The 21,190-nt window shown below is 41.9% G+C and overlaps 1 protein-coding gene across 7 annotated transcripts in view; it reads left to right on the plus strand.

Moving 5' to 3' along the window:
* The first annotated feature begins 7,609 nt into the window (after positions 1–7,609).
* Positions 7,610–21,190, plus strand: part of tenm2a (teneurin transmembrane protein 2a) — a 210,401-nt gene continuing 196,820 nt past the window's right edge. For 5 of the 7 annotated variants that reach the window (XM_079351890.1, XM_079351891.1, XM_079351892.1 and 2 more), the window contains exon 1: positions 7,610–8,114. The gene's annotated coding sequence lies outside the window, so the exon portion shown is untranslated. The remainder of the gene's footprint in view (positions 8,115–21,190) is intronic. The other 2 variants (XM_079351894.1, XM_079351896.1) reach the window with 1 other exon arrangement.

The raw sequence follows: 21,190 nt of genomic DNA on the forward strand, positions 1-21,190 counted from the left end.
CACACACACACACACACACACACACACACACACACCTAGATTGATATGGGATCATAGCATTTGTTTTAAAACTGTATTGGTACGTGGTATCAGAACCTTCAGTCTGTTGTGTGAATATAATTCAATCAGGAGAGACTAGTAAATTAAAAGATACATTAAAAAAATGTAATCTTTGGGGCTCAAACTCAGCGAAAGTGTTATTAAGCGATATCTGCCCTGAGCATCAGCCAGTTCTCCAGCCCCCCCCCCCCCCCCCCCCCCCCCCCCCCATAGAGTACAGACACTGGTCGTGAAGGTGTTAGCTGATGATGTCATGAGGCTGATGGGATAAAGAAGCTGATGAAACTGTGAGCACTGGGGGTGCCTGGATAATTGCTGAAGATATCAGCTGATTGGATGAAGAGGTTGAGGAAACTGTGAAAGACTTGGTGGTGATGAGGAGCTGGAGGGTTGCAAGTATTGATGGCATAAATACTGTGAACTGGTGGAAGACAAAGTATATTTGCAAAAAAGACAGCAGCATCATAATAGACTAACAGTGAGAGTAGAACTGCTGTATTGAATAGATGTGAACAGTTGATGTAAACAGCTGTGAGCATGCATTGAAGAGTGCATGTAACATAGCCTGAGAATGAACAATAAAACCAATATGCATGAATGTAGTCATACTGACTAAATTAAAGAGGCGCAACCATCCCAGAAACCATCAGCAGCCACCTTATAAGGGTTCAGCTCTGCTTCATTTCCATGATAAGACTACAGCAAAGAATTGCAGCTAACAATCCACTCTTAGATGTTACTCTCATTGCAACACCATTCTCGTCTTCTCAAATTGCCAAATGGACTGTAAAAAATGGCAACACGCAGAGAAGGAAGTCATGGAATGAACTGCTTTATTGCTAACACTGGCTACACTGGTCGCGCTGTTAAGTTGGCCGTAACTTCTTAAAGGTGATGTTGTTGTCAGACGGTAGATGATAGGGTCTGGAGTGGTCTGTGTAGCAACTGGTAGTTACTGAATTTTCAAATAGTACAAGTTTCATTGTCTTAGCTTCAGTCCTCAGCGGCTGAAGTCCCACATTAATCAACTGTTCTATTTTCTAAGATTCTTTAAGGTCAGGTTCTTTACAATGAGACAATGTAGACAGCAAATGGTCCTGCAGTCATTGCCGTTTTTTCTAATCTCACCCCAGCAGAGTGGGAATAGTGTTTTATCCTGTTTTTGACGGTATGTGCTGGGAAATGGTAATATGCTGACAAAAGTGTCAAAATAAATTGTATATTTCTCTTAGAAATACATATCATACCTGAATACATTATCACAAAGCAATCTGGCTCTGAGTCAGTGTGTATTTTATGCTGATCTACAGATTTAGGTGCTGCACAGTACTTGTGTCAAAGAGGCAATGTAGATGACTGCTATCTATTCCAAACATAATAACATGAAAAAGCAGAGGCTGAACTCTGATCTTGGGAAAGTTGAGAAACAGCAACAGCAATACATCACACATGGCCATGGATTTCGTTCAGAAACATATGTTCACTGCTCCTGTTTTTTTTTCCCTCCATAGTCTCTTTGTCTAAAGATAATATCATCTTTGTTCACAGGCCTAAAGAAATCTCCTTATGTATGTGAAATACAGCCACTCGTGTCAGCTCCTTTACTTCTCTGCTACTTGTGCTTCAGTAAATAAAATCAGTCACATCAACAAGATTGTCATACGTTAATGATTTTTACTCAAAAACAGGTTAACTGTTGTTATTTGGCAGCAATTATACAGCCTGTCATCTGGCCAAGTATGTAGAATAAACACATCATTTCCCTCCTATAGAGCCGGCATGTGGCAGCTGCCCCCCTCCCTCTGCCTCCTTCATTTCTTTCCCCTGAGTGCATCTGATAAAATTAATTGAAAAGAAAAGCAAGTAGCATCCTAAGGCAGTGTTATTGTTATTATTATAATTAGCAAATGTTGCATGGCCCACTGTCTCTGTGGCCTGTTAGCTCACGGGCTAAAGCCTCTAATGAGGTAACAGTCATGTGGTGTCAGCTCCACTGTGAACGAGCAGCGTAGACCAAGCGGAATGGGCTCATCGTATCGATGTCTGTGCGTCAACATATTTGTGTGTGCATGTATGCTTTTGTGTGTGTGAGTATTTGTGTGTGAGCAAATAGGCATATCATAGCCAGAGCTCAAAGGGGGGTCCTCACAGCATTCAGATATGGTCAAGACTTATATTAGAGATAATTATAAGAGTCATATTAATCAATTACCAACTGGATTTCAAGTACTGTTGCCATGTTTACTATTGCACTGCCAATAGCATTGTCATACATAACTTCACAATGACTACCAAGGTGAGAGGGTTTGAATAACCATGTGCACCCAAGTGGAACAGTGGATCAGATAATTGGCCAGATGAAAGTATCTTTACATCATCAGGTGTATATATATCCAACACAAACACCTTTAACAAACAGTAATTTGCTGTGGACGCAACTTTTTTTTGTATGAAAGTTTTAAGGTTATGTCACCGCTTTCTTGATGCAGAGATGAAGAAGTGATCCAGTTTGTGTTGGAGTTTTCCTGCATCACACACATTTTATTGCAATTCATTAAAACAAAGGAGCCTTCTTTGTTGTATGTTGGACCGTTTGTTCTCTGTGTTGCATCATGGAAATAAGAGCTCAAGATGTTTGCATTGAGAAAAGACGAGTATTTTATATTTTGGGACAGCATAATGCAATCTCTTCTCAGTCTTTCTCACTTTCCAAAGTAGCCATGCAATGGGTTTAAACCGGGGACCTTGTTATCACGCTGCGATGTATAGGCAGTTCCAACGGCTCGGCAAGAATGTGTCCCTAAGCATATTTTCTCATGTAATATAGAGCTTGGTTTGTTAACGGTTTTATATTAATGCTTAACTGTGAAATGTGTTAATTCATTAAATTGTATTCCAACATAAAACTATTCCCACTGCCAAATATTAAACCAAGAACTGTCAGTAGCTATCATTAAATACTTTAGTTCCTTTTTATTACTCACGCGAACAAAACAGTTATGTGTCGTGCAAACTCAGGCCCTTCGAGAAAGGGGCGTGGTCAGACACAGTTATTTACATTTAAAACAACACACACAGAAACAGCCAGGCTAAGCGAGTGAAAGAACAGAGGGGTATAGAGAATATAAAATACAGTATCAGAGTGGATTTCTGCCAAACAAACTTCACAAACATGTTTTGGGGAGCTCGGAATTTGTTGAAAAGGAGGAAAATATGTGACCTTTCCAGAAGGCATTCCAGAAAACCTTTTTTTGAAATAATCCATCCTCTCTCTGATGTACTCTTTTTTCTTTTGTTGGTCATATAGGGGCATCAGGATTCATTTTAATTTATTTAATAACCAGCTAAAAACTCTTCCCAGGAGCTACAACAAAAGCAATGATCTTTGTCTAAACCATATAAAGCAGGTTTGTTTTGGTGCCACAATCTAACCGAATTATGAAAGGGATAAAGCATTGAACATTTCTATACTGTGACCATGTAGCAAAGGTCTGATTAAAGTCCCCTGCCTAACGCTGTGAACGTCAAGATTTGATTATGTACCTTCTGGCCTTCTTTTTGCGTTTGGCCGTATCTAAAGCATTCTAATGGGTTTGATAACAACTGTAACAAGCCAGTTAATGGTCTGATAACAAGCCAAGTGTTTTATTACGGCTAATTTGACACACTCTTTCATCAATATAATGAATGCTGTTTAATAGTTTTTTTTAAGGTTAAACAAACACCACATTCAGATTTTTTCCTTGGTCACAGTCGAGGTAAAGATTTAGGAATGTATGAAAAGAATAAAGTAAATACAGAAAATATTTAGTGGAGAAAAGTTACCTGAAGTTAATTAATACAAATATGCCTTTGAATATATAACACTAATCTTACACAAACATCTTTCATGACATTTCTTTATCGAATGTATTGAGCTGGGCAACAAATAACTACAAGCCAGAGAAAGAAATAAAGAGTTTTAATTTAGGAGTTGTCCCTCTCGCACACCCGTCAGATCACAAGCTGAGGTGAGGCAGGGACCTGCTGTTGCGGCCTGTGTCCACACTGAGCGCATCGATTCAGTGGAGCACACAGCTGTCAGAGGCCTCAATTGGTGGAGGGCTTAAGTCACAAGACTAAAATCAAAGCCCTTGTGGTGGCTTTTTGTATGAAGGCTGCTGCCATACTGAAGTGTTTAGTTCCTCGGAGTCATCAGCTGGGAAATTGCTGAGTAAAAACAAGTGTGTGTGTGTGTGGATGTGTGCACACACTAACACATGGTATAGTAGGGGGGAAACTCAATTAAAAACCAGCTGTGCCCTATTCCTCTGTTAGCCCTCCAGTGTTTCTCACCCCCCCTCCTTCAAGTCTTACCCCCCTCCCCTCCGTCTTCACTACCACAGCCACAAGCCCCCTGCTGCTCTGTAAGCTGCCTGTAAGCTTCCAGACTCATGCCGATGGATCTAATGCTCCCCCTCCCCGAAAACACACCACACACGTGTGAAGGCGCACACCCAAAGACATAGTGCCTACCCCTCAGATATACTGTAAATGCTCATTTGCCCCCCGCTGCTTGATGTAATTTTGTCAGACTTGTCTGCCAAACTGCACCAGCTCCCCTCCTCTTCCAGCTCCGACTCTACTCCCTGATGTACCTGTTACTGCCTCACATCCTCCAGCTCCCACTACAGCGGGGGCAATTTCCAGCTCTGAGGGAGAGATGAGAGAAACAAGTAACGAGGGGAGAAGAAATTCAAAGTCAAAGCTTTATTTAATAAAGAGCAAAACAAGCAGGGGCACGGAGAAAAACAGACTGAAACGCTTGAAAGCTTTGGTAATAATGGCTTAAATAGCCAGCTTCAATTTGTGCTGCAAAGGTTAGTGAAAGCAAACAGCCTATTGGCTAAAGATATATTCTGCCTCACATTTAACACACTGGACATTAAAGCTCTTCGGTCCTTTATGTCAACTGAAAGCCCTATGCTCTTTTTACTCTATATTGAATAGATGTAATTTATAGGCCTATGTTCTATTACTGCTTAGTGGAAAAGGTATAGGTAATATAGCGTAATGAGTATGTTTCCAGAGGACACATAGTGCTTAGCCAGCTAATCAGTGGTAATTCTATGAGTTCAGGTCCTTTAATTAGCTCATTTGCATGTTGAGAATTAATTAAATTGATTATATAATTACCAGTAGAATGTGTCGTCTTCTCAGTGAAGGACAGGCACACATACACACTCTAGAGCCACATAAACACACCATATGGAGGGTTAACCCTGCAGGACATGGGTATGATTGGTAGTGATAGATGTATGGGAGAGAACTCATCGCACAAGGTTAAATAGAACCCCTGACACCGAGCAGTCTGTAATGGTGGAGATAGCGCTGGGAACGTGATCCACAACCAGAGCGCTATGAGACTGAAGGACCCCTGAGCATTGGCTATAAGCATTAGGCTTTGATAGGTTATAATGGCTTGTGCTAATATTGGCTCCTGATAGAGAAAGGTCAGGTAACTCATCTACACATATGGCATCTGACAACTTGCCTCAGGATTCTTTTTTTTTCTCGTTTGAGCAAGTCTGGAGCAACATATCCATCCGAGGGTCAGATTTTATGATGATCCATCACTTTTTAAGATGGCATGTTTCTAATTATGGTACAAGGCCAGTGGAATGAACAAAATAAAGTAGACGTGTACTAAATGTAGCCAAGCCCCTGGCTAATTAACATAATGTGTCTTTAAACAAGAATGCTAGTTTTCATACTCGAAAGTGCAAAGAGGCAGCTTGCCTGTCACACTGAAGGTACCGCAAGTGGCCCCTGGTTTGGTCGAAAGTGCTAAAACTGCGGGTGGAAGATCGCCACGTTAAACCTGCAAAATGGCAGGACGAGGCCCATGGGCAGCCTGTAGGCAGAATCTGGCAGCTGTCTGCTCGGAGGTCATTTTTTTTTAACCAATGAGCAAAATGCAAGTCAGCCACCCAGGGCTGTAGATTCTGGGCAATCTAATCTGGGTTTGGTCGTTGGCCGGTCGCTACATCTCTGCTCAGTGGAGAGCTCAGTGTTGTCCTGTTGTTGAACATATTAGGGCTAATCTCTAGGTGTGTCCATATGCAAGGATTTAAGTGCAGAGGATGGACTAGACAGATTTGATACAGCTGACACCATTGCTTTTAAATCCCATCTAACACTATGGGAAATGAGGGGGGTATTTGAGGGGTTTTCCCTGCTATATTTACGTTTATATTATTCATGGATTCTGGATTGCGGAATAGGAGTTTATAATGAGAAGTAAAACTAGCAGGCAGCACATGTTTGTCAATAATGTTTCTCTATCTAAAAGAAGCTATACTAAGCTCATTATAAGAAAGCAAACTTCACAATACACAGAAACTGTAAAGCACTGGACAGTGTACACCTGCATGATTAAGAAGCATACCATGGGCTCAAGTCACAGCAGTTTTTTTTAGGTTGTCACTTGGGGGGCTTAAAAATGGTTCAGTAAGCCACGCAGCCCTTATCTGCATTTTTCATCTCATTCTGCACCTGTGTTAGCCACTAGAGATCCACCGATCCCCTCCTCTTTCTTTTCACCCTTCCCTCTGGATTGAACCATGCCATCTGTGAACAAATCAAGTCAGGTTTTAGGATTTTACTTATCCTGTATAAGCTGACATCCGCATTTGTCTTAATCAATAAATCACAGGCAGACAGGGTAATGTATTGCAAAGACAAAATAGGGAAATGAAATAGTAAAATAAATAAATAAAGGCAAAAGTGGGCGGTTAATGTCCCTTGCCAATCCCCAGTTATGCATAAAAAAGGACTCTGAAATGAAATCTTTATCAAAAGAGCCACAAGGTTCTCCTTACAAGGTGTTTTCAAATAAGCGGGCGTTATTATCATTCCTCCATGGGGAAATATGCATTTACAGCTTGGAGAGTAAGAGGCAGTAGGGTAACTGTTAACAATGTTTTCCCTAGTTATGGTGCATAATTACATGCTTCTGTTATTGCACCTTTCTATTGCTGCTAATACAGGGAAAGCCCATTAGGAAGTGTGCTAATGTGAACGGTAGCCTGCAGTGCAGTAGGTGCACGGTTTAAAAAGAGATGCACGAGGAGCACTGTAATGAGCAGTGGGCCACAGAAGGAGGGTGTAACACCCAAAGATGGCTTGTTCTGCCTGGTAGAGGGTTAATAAGTTGCATGCTGGAGTGTATGTGACATAACAGATTTGACCTTATATTCCCTTAATACATGCAAATTATGAACGATCCTTTAGCTTGGTTTGACAGTATGAAATAACTCGATTTAGTTGGAAAACATATAATCATATATTTTCAATAATAATCACCAAAGGTGTTTTTAAGATCTCCAGTTGGGGCATATTGATCACATCATTTTCAATAATACATTTTTATGTCTAAAAGTTTAATTGCTGCCTCGTCTGATCCCTGCATCTCATCTTGTAGGGATGAAGCTGCAGCCAACAGTGCACAGTGGATTACTCTCCACATGCGCTTATGTTGACCATTGACTTGGCTTGGCCGTGAACGCGCGCTCCGCGAGCCACGGTCATTCCTCTGTACTGTGTGAGTGGATGGTCGCTCCCTGGGTGCTGCCGAGCGCTGCCTCCTTCACAGATCTGCCGCCGCTCACGTTCAGAGCATGCCCGCCTTTCCCCGCCGTTTCTCCGTTTTGAAGACTGAAGGCAACGGGAGACGTGCATATTTGCGCACTGCTGCGTTCGCCCGGTTCTGGTCAATCTTTTACAGTCAGCTCTGTAACGACCATCAGCGATGGATTGCTCCGTTTGATTCCCCGCTTTGGTGAGATGTATACAGGAGACTTATAGCCTTTCCTCTCCAGTAGATCACCCCCCATCCTGTGCTCTCATCACACGCTGTTTATGCGCAATAGGACATTGTCAGTAAAGACTGGACAGAGAAAAAGTATGAAATAAACAAGTGTCAAGTAGCTCCGGGCTGTTCAACTGGAGGGAAGGAAAAGTTCAAGTTGAAGGAGGAGGATTATGCAGTGAGTGCCGAAAAGCGCTGGAAACAGGTACGTTGTATTTAAAATGTATTCCTATGGAAACGAAGCTTACACGCGCTTCTGTTGTTTACACACCAGCATGTGTGACCACAAACAGCACATGTGTATACGCATTCACTTCTTGTGGCATAGAGGATGGGGAGGGCAGCGCACAGCAATGACATTGAGGCGCCTTTTTATCCGAATAATGTATGTTATCCTCATGTGAGCCTGCGATTTGACTGGAATTTGTCACAGTGGGCTCCCTCAGCGTGTCCGCAGTGTCGCTTGTGTGTCATTTTGTCCAGCTGACCGGGTAATATACTTCCATGGAAGGGATGACCTTATGCGAATCGCAATGGAGTTAACACACAATACATCTGCGCGGCATGAAAACACAGGCATGCCTGGGACATCTCCGAAAATCACACGTGTTCTGGCTGTGTGTAGCTTTGTGGGATCGAGGTGTAATGTTCGACTTGGCGTTTTTTTAAGGGGGCAGAAGCTCATAACCTTTAGTTCCTCTCCGATGCCTTTATGGCTCCCGCAGCGCAGCATCCTCAGCGCATCGCTCTCACTGCATGTGTGATAAAGTCAGTTTGTCCTTCGAAAAAAGATGCTTTCTTTCACATCATGACAAAGATGGAGTTGCTTGTGGGTTTTAATTGGCTGCTTGACCTGTCATTAAGGCTCGTCTTTTCTCTGCTGGGCGGCCGCAGCTCTGCGTCGCCACGATGCGCCCGCGCGGCCACAGCTGCTGCGTCCCTACCTCTGCACATTATACTAGTTAATCCTTTCAAAAGCACCAAATGCTACACTGTACTTCACATTTTCTACAGTCTGTGTATTCATTAATATTTCACACACTTGCTTATGCTGCCATGTACTGGATTAGAAATAATGCATTGTATTATGCTTTGAGGAGAGCTAAATCAAAGGTCCAGGCAGTCATGTGCGTGTGTTGTGTTGAATTTTAATGTCTTCCCTCTGCTGCCATTGCTCTGTGTTTTTTTTTCTGTGACACACACAGGCAGAAAGCCACAGCCCAGCTGGCTCCCCTCAAGCTGCAGTCAGGACCATAACACTGCATGATGCCATTCATTCAGGAAGGAACAGAGGCATAAGTGACTCTAAGTGCAGAACTTTATGCCATATACCCTTTATGTTTATGCATAAGAGAAAGTTTTGAAGTCAGGGATAAGGCCCACACTCTAACTGTAGATTTCTGAGCCTGGCAGCGTCTTATGACATGAAAACACACACACAGAGACACACAGATACGTCGCAGATCTTGATGATGAGGCACCCTGTCGAGATTCACACTTCAATCTAACTGGTACAGTTTCTCTCTGCGGCCCATCTCTCCTCCTCCACCTTTAGTTCTCTTCAAGTCTGCCTGCGTCTATGTGATCTCTAACACTCTCTGATCTCTCTCCCACTTTCCACATCCCTCCATCTTGAGCTTTTGACAGCAGCATATACATCAAATAGGATGCAAAGCAGTCACATTGGCGTGTGATCATTGCTGGCACATTTAAGTTTATGCATATGTAAACAAGTAAGGATGTGCTATAGCTCTATTTTTAACACACACAGACGTTGGCACACTCACCCCCAATCCACCATCAGTATTTAACCTCACAAGTATAATCACTTTTTTTTTTTTTCCGTGTGTGTAAGTCTGTACATACGTGTAGGAAGCCAGAGTCTTAAGTGCTAATAGCAGCTCACACTAGACAGCAGCAGGTCGTGTCAACCACAATCTCCCGACAAGCCCTCAGGGTGTCCTATTTGGCATAGCTGCACAGACATTGACACATAGAGAAACCTGCAAACAGGTCTGAGTGATTTAGACTTGACTCAGGGGTCTCAGAACTTCAGTTTCTCGAAGTCTGTGTCCTTGCAGCACCTTCACAACTATTAAACTAGATTTATTGCACTGTTGCCACGGAGATAGGCTGCAGATTGACTTTAACATATGCACACTTTTTTTATGCTCGCTGCATAGTCGTTAGTTCACATGTGGAATTGTTATGAAGGAGAATCTCTTTCTGTTAAAATATCCCCTTCTTCCTCTCTCTCTCTCTCCTCTGCTATGTGGGTTACGTATTTATACATTTCACCGCCACACCTGTGAGGCCTGGGAAGAGGAGCATCAGTCTTCATTAGACTGAAATGAGACTGGCCTTGTTGAATAAATGACTATCGCCCAGCGCTCGTGTGTTTGGCTGCGTGCAACGCTTGTGTTGAACCCTGCAGCCTGCTCTGACCCAGCTGACAGATGACTGCAGTGATTTCCAGGGTTCAGCAGATTAGGGGATTAAAGACTGAAGGCTTCACACAATAACCCTAATGCATGAGCACGGCCGCAAGCGTGCACACGGACATACACGCGTATCAAAGAAGCACACGTCGCTGAGCTGTGGGGCAGTTCTGAGGTCAGGAATAACCAGTGTGACGCCTCCTTTTGTGTGGTGCAGATACAACTGTCCACATTCACATGTCCAAACAGAGGGAAAGCAGCCTTAGAAAACCTCAAGAGTCCAATTTCACTAATGCCATTTTTACACTACAGGCATGACCTGTATTGGTACAGAGAGCCCAGTTGATTTTTTTTTTTCTTCCATTCCAACCAATTCAGAACCCACTCAGCGTTAGATAATGAACCAGCATAGTGGGCTGATTGTTTGTGACTAGGCCAATGCAATTTTGGTAGTCGATCTCCAGCCAAAAGTCCCTGTCAAAAATACAAAAAACAAAATGGGCACCATTGTGTTTATTGTTCTAAATTCTCTAAATGATAACTTCATTGCAGCATGTTAACTGATGTCAACAAAAAGCTGTTTATATGTCTCTCAGGTTTAATTACCTTAGAGGCTGTAAAGTGCCCCTTATTATTGGGGCTTTGTGTAAATATGCGTTGACTGGTTGGTTTTGGAAACACTGTTTGCTGCACAGTGTTAACATTTTTCTTAACTTACCTGGACATTTTAACACGGTTGGAAATGCTAGCCACTGTTTTTACTGACTGTGCAACCATAGCAAAATTCAAAAGTAAAAACAACAAAAAAAATCAATTCACTAGTTTTAGTCAGGGTGGCAAAATGTAATGTTTATTTTTTTTTTCTTGAGGATGCTAGAGTGGAAAAAAAACAGACAATCATCACAAGCAGATTTCCTCACACCCAGCCAAAAACCTTTCACATTTTTAGTTTTGTTATTTTCAACCATTTCCCAAAGCAGGTCCTTGGTGAAAACATGAAACAGAGGGTCATTATTTTTTTTATTTTTATCAGGTTTAAATACATATGCACAAATCTTGCTGTCTTATCATTTTGGACAGAGTAGAGTAGGTGGTAATGGACGCGGCAACAACCTCTTGTCACTTCTGATTAACTAAGAATGCTGACCTTTCCAAAGAGCATAGGTAGGTGAAAATGATGGTCTTTGTGACAAGATATAAAGAGGATGTGGTATTGTTTATGCTGCTGCTGTAATTGTCAGCATGTGCGGGTAAATAGAAAAAAACAAGCGTAGCTCTATCATAGGCCGTTCTGTCCGATGGTTCTTCCTACCTCTCTCAGCCATTTGATAAGCTCATGGCTTTTTTGAGCCAGGAATACAATCAACTCAGTGTCATAAATCCACATCCAGACTAAAAACTGCTGCAGGAATGGCTTCATGACTATTATGCTGCCTCAGTTTGGCCCCCTGCAGAGCAGGTTTTGTGTGGCATGAGATACAGCATTGTCAGAAATGCTTTCATGAGGAAGTACAACCCCCCCCCCCCCCCCCACACCTTCCCCCTGCCACTTTTCCTTTCTCTGGGAACTGGTCCACAGTTTGAGCCATTTAAGCTCCATTGTCCTCTCTGTTTCATGTTTCAACATTTCAACTTTCAACATTAATTGTGCTCCTTCTGGGAGATTGTTAGACATATGTATGCACGGCGTGCTGTGGTTTTTCGAGAAGCTAAAATTACAAAGACATGCTGATGAAGGAGAAAATTAATTGCAGTAATTGATTAATTGGTGGGTAGAGTTGAGGAAACCACAGAATAAAAAGTGGCTGATGGCATCTCCCAAAGCTGTCATATCAAACATGTTGCCACACGGGTTTGAATAAGTGCACAACTAACAAATATACTTCCCTTTTTTTTTTCCTTTTTAAACTGAGTCAGATACATTTATTAAGAATATATTGAAGTTCCACCAATGCCAAAACTTTTAACGAGGCCCTTTTGAATGAATGCATCGTTTAACATTTTTTTCTGATAACCTTGTTTACATGATTAGACCCTTAATTTAAAACCAAAACGGCAGCAGTTTGTAGGGGCTTAAGTTGGGAAGGCGAGTGTTGAACATTTTGAGGGTCCCAGTTCAGCGCCAGTCTGAAAATTGGTGGGCAGCCCTCTAACTCCTTACTCTGACGTTTTTTTTTTTTTTTCAGCGGTATAACAAAAATCAATTTGGCCAGAATCTCCAAGAAGTTGTTTGAACGATGCAGCATGAGCCAAAGAAACACGATACATGCTCTTAACCAAGAAAAAAAATAAATCTGAGCATAACATTCTTCCACTTAATATCAAGTGTTTTTATACAAGCTGTGATTGCCATCATATTATCTCAGGCATTTGGTATTTGGACATATGTTAAGTTCAATGACGAGTATTTGGAATACTTCCAATTCAGAAGTGCAAAATCAATGCACAGCTGGGATGACGATGCTTAAGGGAGCCACAACCATATCTGATATATTTATGTTGGTGTAATTATGTTGGAGGAAATCCACATTTCCATATGATTGAATCTCGATGATGGCTTGGATATGGTCTGTGTTCTCTAAGTGTTTCCCTTTTTGATAAAGGGTAAGAGGATCTGGGTTATAAGCAGTGCCACTGAAAAGCACCCCTATTATCTCTTTGTGGATCAACAATCACAGCCACAACTCAAAGTTACATTATCAACTTCGTCTTTGACTTGATGTGAAAACAGTTGTGAGCACATAGTAGTGTGACATTATCTGGAGCCAGACTCCAGCAGACAGCTCTGATATTGCCCTAATGCATGCTTTCAGGTCCAATATAATCGACTATAGTTCAAAGTGTGTCGTTTAGTGACATGAAACCTGACGGCCATGAGCTTATTTCTTCCACCTGTTCCCTGCACACTCTTTGTGACCTTAATGGCCCATATTTTCCCTTAAAGGAGCTCTGGCTCAGACCACAGTTCTCAGTTTAGCACTGTGTGTGAAGGCGTGTGTGTGTGTGTGTGTTGGCTCTGTGTGTGGCTTGTGACACCCAACATTAGCTTAGCTTTAGAGAAAGTGACGCTTGTAGAGAGCAGCCTTCATCTTGGATTACCATGCCCATGGATCCTGACTTTTTTTTTGTTTTTTGCTGGAAGAGATGACAGAGTGGGATGATATTCACTACATCTGTCTGACAGCTGACCGACTGGTTTTAACTCAGCCTCCTCACACGCTTATGGCGCTTTGTTGGGAGCTTCCTAGTAACATTTTAGTGGAACAAAAATAAACTCTCTTACTCATTCTTGCGCATGCACTCGCCAGTGATGGCTCATATGAAGTCTTTTAGCTAAGACTCGATTACATAAGACCATCCATAACCAATGTCAGTCAGGGATTAAGGAGATTTTTAAGCCTAGAAATAAAATCTTTGATCCCAGAAACAAAACCTCAAACTTCAAGTATTAATTCTTAAAGTAATCTGTCGAGCATTTTACAGCTTCAGTTTTGCATACTAGCACTAGCAGATTGAATACCTTACTTCATGACGTGACTGTGTAGTTGTTGTGGGATGATGCTTGGTTAAAGAAGTCAATCGGAGGATCTCATCTTAGACTCTTGCAATTATAATGGTCATTTGAACCATTCTGTGTTAAAACAATAATAATTTAAATGGCAGTTTAATCAATAATTATATATTTTTCTTTGTTGTAGCCCTTATTGTGTGACTGCAATGATCATGTTTGTAAAGTTCAGTGTGAATTCTCTGTCATTGGAATATTACTTCTGCTGAATGTATGCAAACAAGTTGAAGGCAAATCCCATTCTAAAGTAATGTTCAAACCATTGCAAAAGCCAAATGCTGGTTGAGCCCTCCCCGGCCACAATGAATCACACTGGATTTCTTGGCTGACTTTGCAGAGCTTACTTTTGCAAAAAAGTAAGTAAGAGCCTTCATCTGTTGGCCTGGTGTTTTCGTTCTAAACTATTTCCCATCAGTGGAGAGGGGCAAGTGGTCTCTTGTGCAAATTAGAAATCCACTTGCATCTTCTCTGTTTTGAGAAAAGTTGTGAAGAGTGTTCTCCTGTGCGCCTATTTGTGGCCTCATGGTTTATGTTCAAAAAGACTGCCTTGTCTCAGACCAAGAGGCCCAGTCGTGCCTTGACCCCCTCGCTGCTTCAAAATGAAGATTGGGCAATCACAGATGATACTTGAGGATCTTTTGTGCCGATGAACTTGCTTAATGCCCTCAGCCTTTTTTGCATTTTTAAGTACACTTCAACTGAGGGCCTGAGCAGAGATGAGGCTCTGCTGTAACCCTGACATGTCAAGGAGATATTAGTGAAGGGACACATCCAAACAAATGTGCATCTAGGCATCCAGCACAAGCAAGAACATGAGCAACTCCACTAAGGAATTGCTGTGGCTTCTCCACTTACTGTACTCAGCCAATAGAATAACCACAAACTCTCTGCGGCAGCCTATGAATTCAAGAAATGTAGTGTACCTCGATTGCTTACCCCCTCTCTACTTCTCTCTGTCTCTCTCGAAGCAGACATGCCTAGTTACAGGCTAAAAAGGCCTTGTGAAGGAGGACGGGAGTTAAGATGGCATCCCCAGAGAGTTTTCAGAGAAGTAATTTAATAAACTGTGATATTTTCCCACTCCACAAGGGACAGGGAATAGGCTCAGAAAAGTAATGAAACTCGGCTGTTGAATTTTTAATATTACAGAATCAATTTCCTGTACTTGAACATAACCGAGGAAGAGTGTGTTCTTCTACCTGCGTCGCAAAATGCCACACGGTATAGCATTGACTTCCGGCTAGTTTCCTTTCCCCTGGTGTACTTGTTTTTAGGGGGGGAGTAAAGGTTTGATCACAACATTTGTTCAACAGAATCAGCTGGCTCCCCTTATACTTCAACATTTAGGTATAGAAGCGGGGGGGGGGGGGGGGGGAGCTTTACTTGATGTAGTCGATGCTTTTTAAAGTATCAGCCCAATTGTAGTGAAGGAACTTAAAGAAATTAAGACAATGAAAGACTTGTTTAATACTTCCTAAAGAACTGCAGTTATCCCTCATTTCAGCAGGGAAGGTCCGACAGACTAAACTGAAATGTGAAGACTCTTTGAAGAGGGGCTCAAGCTCTTTGACCATATGCTTAAATCCTGTTATTTTACTTCATTAGAAATATCTCAAGCATGGATCGTCCTGCAGTGACAGGCTTTCTGAATAATATGGGAGAAGGACTGTCCTTGCATGCCATTTGACACATTTGTCGTGCCTCCTTAAAGAACTTGTCTGAAGTGTTTCCACTGATATACTGCTCTTCAATAAAACAGTGACCACAACAGTTTTGAATTAAGCACGTCGTCCATTTTTGTTTTTTTTTACTTGCACTGTTCAGGGAATCCAAATTTCCTTTTTAGCAGATCTAAATGTCACAGGAGGTTCCTTGAGCTCAAGTCCCTCAGGGAGTGAGCCATCTGGAGGCAGCAAAAGTACATGACCTCGGCCAACCTAGCTTACTAGCGCTAAGCTGACTAGAATGCTACAGTTGACAACAACTTGTGCAGTGCCAAACTATCCAGATAACGGGTTGGACTTTTTCTGTTGCACTCTTGAGAGTAGAGGACATAAATAGACTGTGTTGTTAGTAAGTGTTTGGGTATGAGACCTTCCTATTATGCGAAATAGATAATTACACAAACCATTACAGCCATATTGGCCATGTTTTGACAGAGTTTCACGTCACTTAAAAATAAGTTTTTAATAAAATAACACTGAATAATCCTGAGGTCAGACCATGAAATAAAGTTGGTTAATAAAGACATATGCTGTCATATACTAATAATAAGATAGTTATCTGACTTCACCTGTGCCTTGATCTAATCGTTGTTTGTTCGCTGACTGTTTTGACCTTATGTTGATAAAGTCATGAGAAATATGATTTTGGGTCCCAAATATTGAGTTTTATTTTGAAAGTGACTGGGCGCTCTGTCCATTTTCTTGTTTGACTTCCTGTGCGGCTTAATCTATTCAGTCTAGCTTGGCGCGTGCTTGCAGTGTAGTCCACTGAAAATAGACTCGCAGTGTGTTTGAAACAGAGCTAGGCAAAGTGGTGCTGCTAGCATGCGCGGGAGATAGGCTGCAGCACTTTCTGTGAATAATGTAGCATTGACTTGAATGGTAGCGAAAGAAGCCATATATAGTGCTAATGGGCCACGGCAAGCATGGAGTATGTGGAAATAGGCAGTTAGAAAATATGATTGAAATAACAGAATAATTAATAGTTATACAAACAATATTCTTCAACATCATATAGATTTAGCAGATTTTCCTTTTTCAATCTCATCAGTGTTTTTGTCAGTGATTCAGCATTAACATGCTTTCGAGCATTTGACTGATTTTTTGATTGGATTCTGGTGTTTGATTTGATAATTAGCTCTGTTTCCTACCTCTCATGCTCCTGCCAAGGCTGCTGGCTGTTTGTTTATTGCAGATATGCAATGACACTCCTTTTACCCTGACATCGCTACGTGTGGCAGAGAGACTAAGAGAGAGAGAGAGAGCGAGCGAGAAAGAGAGAGAGAGCGAGTGAAAGAGAGAGAGGGGTCAGGTGATGATTTATGACCACGATGCTGCATTCCAGCACAGGATGATTAATCTCTTCGGGGAACACTTCACGAGTACAAGTTTAACCTACCTCGGCCTTGCACACGCCTGCACGCACACACGCACAAATGCCAGTGTGCACACATAAACAAAATCACACACACTCATAAGCACACCAGCGCTCTGCATGCCTGACAAGGAGGACATAAACACGTAGGGGCAGAGTGCATGTAGGTGCTTTTGTATGCAATTCATGTGCAGCTATCCCCCAACCTCACACATCCCCCCCTCTACACACACACACACACACACACACACACACACACACACACCTTTTTTTTCTTTTCTCCCTCTCTTGTTCATTCTCTTCTTTCTTCCTCCCTGCTGACCTCAACGGAGAATTGTCTCACATTCAACCCTCTCCTCTTTTGCCTTATTCATTCATTACAAACAGTCACAGATGCACACACACACACACACACACACACACACACACACACAGACAGGGAGGCGGGGTCAGGGGAGGAGAGCCTTTGAATAAGGCCATCTGGCTCCAGTACCAGTGAACATAAGGCTATAGGATTAGTGCGGCTAGGTGCTAAGAGCTGCAATGTCTAAATAAGCACAGAGAAAGGCAGGGACTGGCCATCACTGTGATACAGCTGTGTGTGCCTGTCTGTGTGTGTGCATGTGTGCGTTCGTCTGCATGTTCAGGTGCTCTGCGTGGGCACAAATACTCTTTGGCAGTCCTGGGCCAGCACATTGAGAGGATAAGTGTAAATACCACAGGCTGCATCTGAAGCTCTATTACTTGAGCACACTTGAGCGAATCATTCCACAGTTATACTCATTGAAACACAGAGGGTGGTTGAACACATCTTTATTGTAATGAAGTCATTTATTGTAATTGAGAGCATTTACAGTCAACTGTAGCTTAGATTTCTACGCTTCTGTCAGTCTCTCTTTTTTTTATCGGGCCCACTCTCTCTTTCTTAGAGCATCTGTCTGTTTTTTTATTGACCAGTTTGAGCCTGTGAAAACAATGACCTGCTTCCTTGTTTGCAATTCAAAGAGCAACAGGTACATGTACATGTTCACAGGTAGACTGACCACCTTCTTATGAACAAGTCAGCCAAAAATGGTGGCGAAAGCGGTAAAACTGCATCCTGGTGTAACATGATTAATAAGAGTGTTGGAAAAACTCGACTAATGTCAGAATCACTATTAATAATGTCTGGAATTCTGCATCGACTAAAAACATTCACAAACTGACTTTTCAAAATGAACTTTCTTTTGTCTGAAAAACGTTTTTGAGCCCAACACAACCTGGTGTTAGTATTCTCTTCAGAGCACTCTTGTCACCCTTCCTTGGACAACGATGCAGCAGTAGTGTGTCGATCCTGGCTAGTCAATCATGCAGCCAACATAAGCTAGCTTTCAGCATCAGTAATGTATGGCTGTGTCCGACATGCTCACACACTGTCTGTACTGTCGTTGGAGCAGGCATACAGCTAGTCCCGTTTTACTTAAAGGCAAGCTTTCGGGTGTACTTTCAATCAGCCAAGAGGAAGCTTGACCCGATGTTCGATATCTGCCAAACGAAAGTGAAGTACCCCAGTAACAGTTCTATGCCCTAGCAGACATCAAACCCAATTCTAAACTGGTAAAACATAACAAGATTCCCCTGATCCAGTGGGGTACGGAGCAAAACTCTGGTGCTGACAGAACGCAACATTCACAGACTATGTGGAAATTGGCTGTTAGTGTACGGCAGACTGGAGAAAATGCTGAAATTAGGAACCCTTTGTTCTAAATGTGTGAATAGGAAATAGATTAATGGAAAACTAAATCGAATTGTGACCTGACATAAAAGGACATTAGGTAATAAAGGATGCTTTGAATGTAAAGCTGCTCCAGTAGGAAATGTTTGTTCTTCATTAGCAGTAATTGAATCCACTTCTTTAAGGCTGTATGTAGAATGAACAGTAAGCAGTTGATGTCATTAGGATAAACAGTAATGCTGGATTACATTCATTCTATTCTAAGAACCCCTTATATGTGTCAGGACAACAAACAAAGCCAAAGCAAACCTGACAGTTAGCATGCAGCAGGGGTGTGTCCAGAGAGCCAATCAGATTTCAAGGGTGGTCCATGCCACCCCAGGTACCCCCTCAGTAATCCTAAACTCACTTGCCTCTATGGTTCAGTTGTGCAAAAGGCTGCTTTTGGTTTATTTTTTGTTGTATTTAAATAGTAAACAAATACTTTGCACATCAGTTGTATTGGAAAGTAATGTACACTGTCCTGCAGGCAATGAACTATCTATCTGGCCATTTTGACAGTGTGTAGGTACTTTCAAAGTAAGAACTTTGGATTTAAACATACATTTTCTTTGTGTGTCATTAATGAATTAAGATAGTATCAAAAAAAAAATGTGGATGAAATAAGAAGGGTCAATAATTGATATCAATTAGTATGTGTTTCGTTGTTTGTGTCACACTTCAGTCTATAAGTTAGAGTCTCCAGTTGGGCCACCCCAGTCAAAAAAGTCTGGACACGCTCGCAGAGCGTACAGAGAGAGAAAAGGTGGTAACAGAACACAAAAACCTTGGGTTATTGTTGAATCAATGGCAACCGAAAATAGTTCCAAAAAAGTAATGATGCTGCACTAACAGCTGCACGGCAAACTGCCCCTTACAGTGGAGCTATCTTTACTGGTAACTGTGATTAAATGATCTGCCACCAGATTGCAGCTTTGATCATCTAATGGTCATACTGATACTTATCATTTTGTATACAATAACGAGCATTAAACATACATTTAATCATTTATGTTTTAATGAAATGCATGGTAGAGAACATGTAATGCCTTGGCCTATGTTCATGTGATTAACTTAAGCGACATCCGCCCTGTCCAATATGAGATGACTTCCTGCTTGTTGAGATAAGAGAGATTGATAAGATTAAAAAAAAAGATATTTGATCAGATTTAGTTTGTTGCTACTGCTCATATGTCCCTTCACTGTTTATGAACCAGAGATAAAAGAGGAAGGATGAAGAAAAGGAAAAGTCAGATTAGTAAATCATGTCTAATTTAAACATACACTCACATGCTTGCTTGCATGGAGCTGTGTCTCTGTGAGTCTTAAGCCTTTATTTAGCACCAGCTCAATTCCTTACAAAGGGAGTGTCCATTATCAAATGTGAGGATTTGGAGGAGAAAAAGGAGAAGTGAATGAGAGAGAGAGAGAGAGAGAGAGAGAGAGAGAGAGAGAGAGAGAGTAATGTAATCCTTTGTGAAAGTGCCATCATATCACCCAACCCCACTCAATCTCTTCACCAGCTACAGAATAACGTGAATGTCCTGAATGATTCTAATCTCATCACACACACACACACACACACACACCTACACACACACACACACACACTGAGAATTACTTGTCTTCTCCATTCAAATCCAGTGTTTACAAAGAGATGGTGAATAATAATAACATGAGTGGATGTTGTTGCGATGTGATTGTGCTTGAATACGCCCTCTGAGGCCTTTGAGCGTGTCTTTGTAAGTGTGTGAATGGGTCTCTTCGCAAGTGTGTGTATTTGTAACGCCTGGTCAGAACATCCGTACTTAGCTTTAATTCCTCGGCTTTTAATTGTGGCCAGGTGTCGTCGCGTCTTGAGATCCCTTTTTGTCGGTGCAAGTGTCGAGCACTGATGGGCCCCCGGTGTGACGTGACCCTGTGGAAAATAAGGGCACGTCACATCGAGAGTGTGTGTTTATCTAGCCAGAGCTGTCTAGACACTCGACGTCTTCGAGTTCTCTGTCTTCTTCCCGCCGCTATCACTCCACACTGATTTAAGAATACGCCTGTAATTGAGGAGCAAGGTCTGATAAGGACAGCGAGCTGGGGTGGGGGGGACGCATGTGTTTGATTCGTACTGTGAAGTTATCTGGCGCTTTCAAGTTAGAATTGTTTCTTTTGAAGCTCGTGGCATTTGATGTTCATATTGAGGATTTACCTTTGCATGATTAAAGCTTTATTCACAGACTCTTTTATAGCTTGTTTTGCTTTGACGGGGGACACCATGCTGGTCTAATTAATTTGCATTTGAGGTGACAAAATTGATCAAGGATAGGATTTGCCAGCTTTTTTTTTTTTTTATTGAACGAAGGCAGTAAATATTTAGCGCTCTGCTCCTTCCAAATGGATTCTGCATAGCGAGCATTTGTAATTGTTTTTTT

The sequence above is a fragment of the Symphodus melops genome (assembly GCF_947650265.1).
Source record: "Symphodus melops genome assembly, chromosome: 9".
NCBI lineage: Eukaryota > Metazoa > Chordata > Actinopteri > Labriformes > Labridae > Symphodus > Symphodus melops.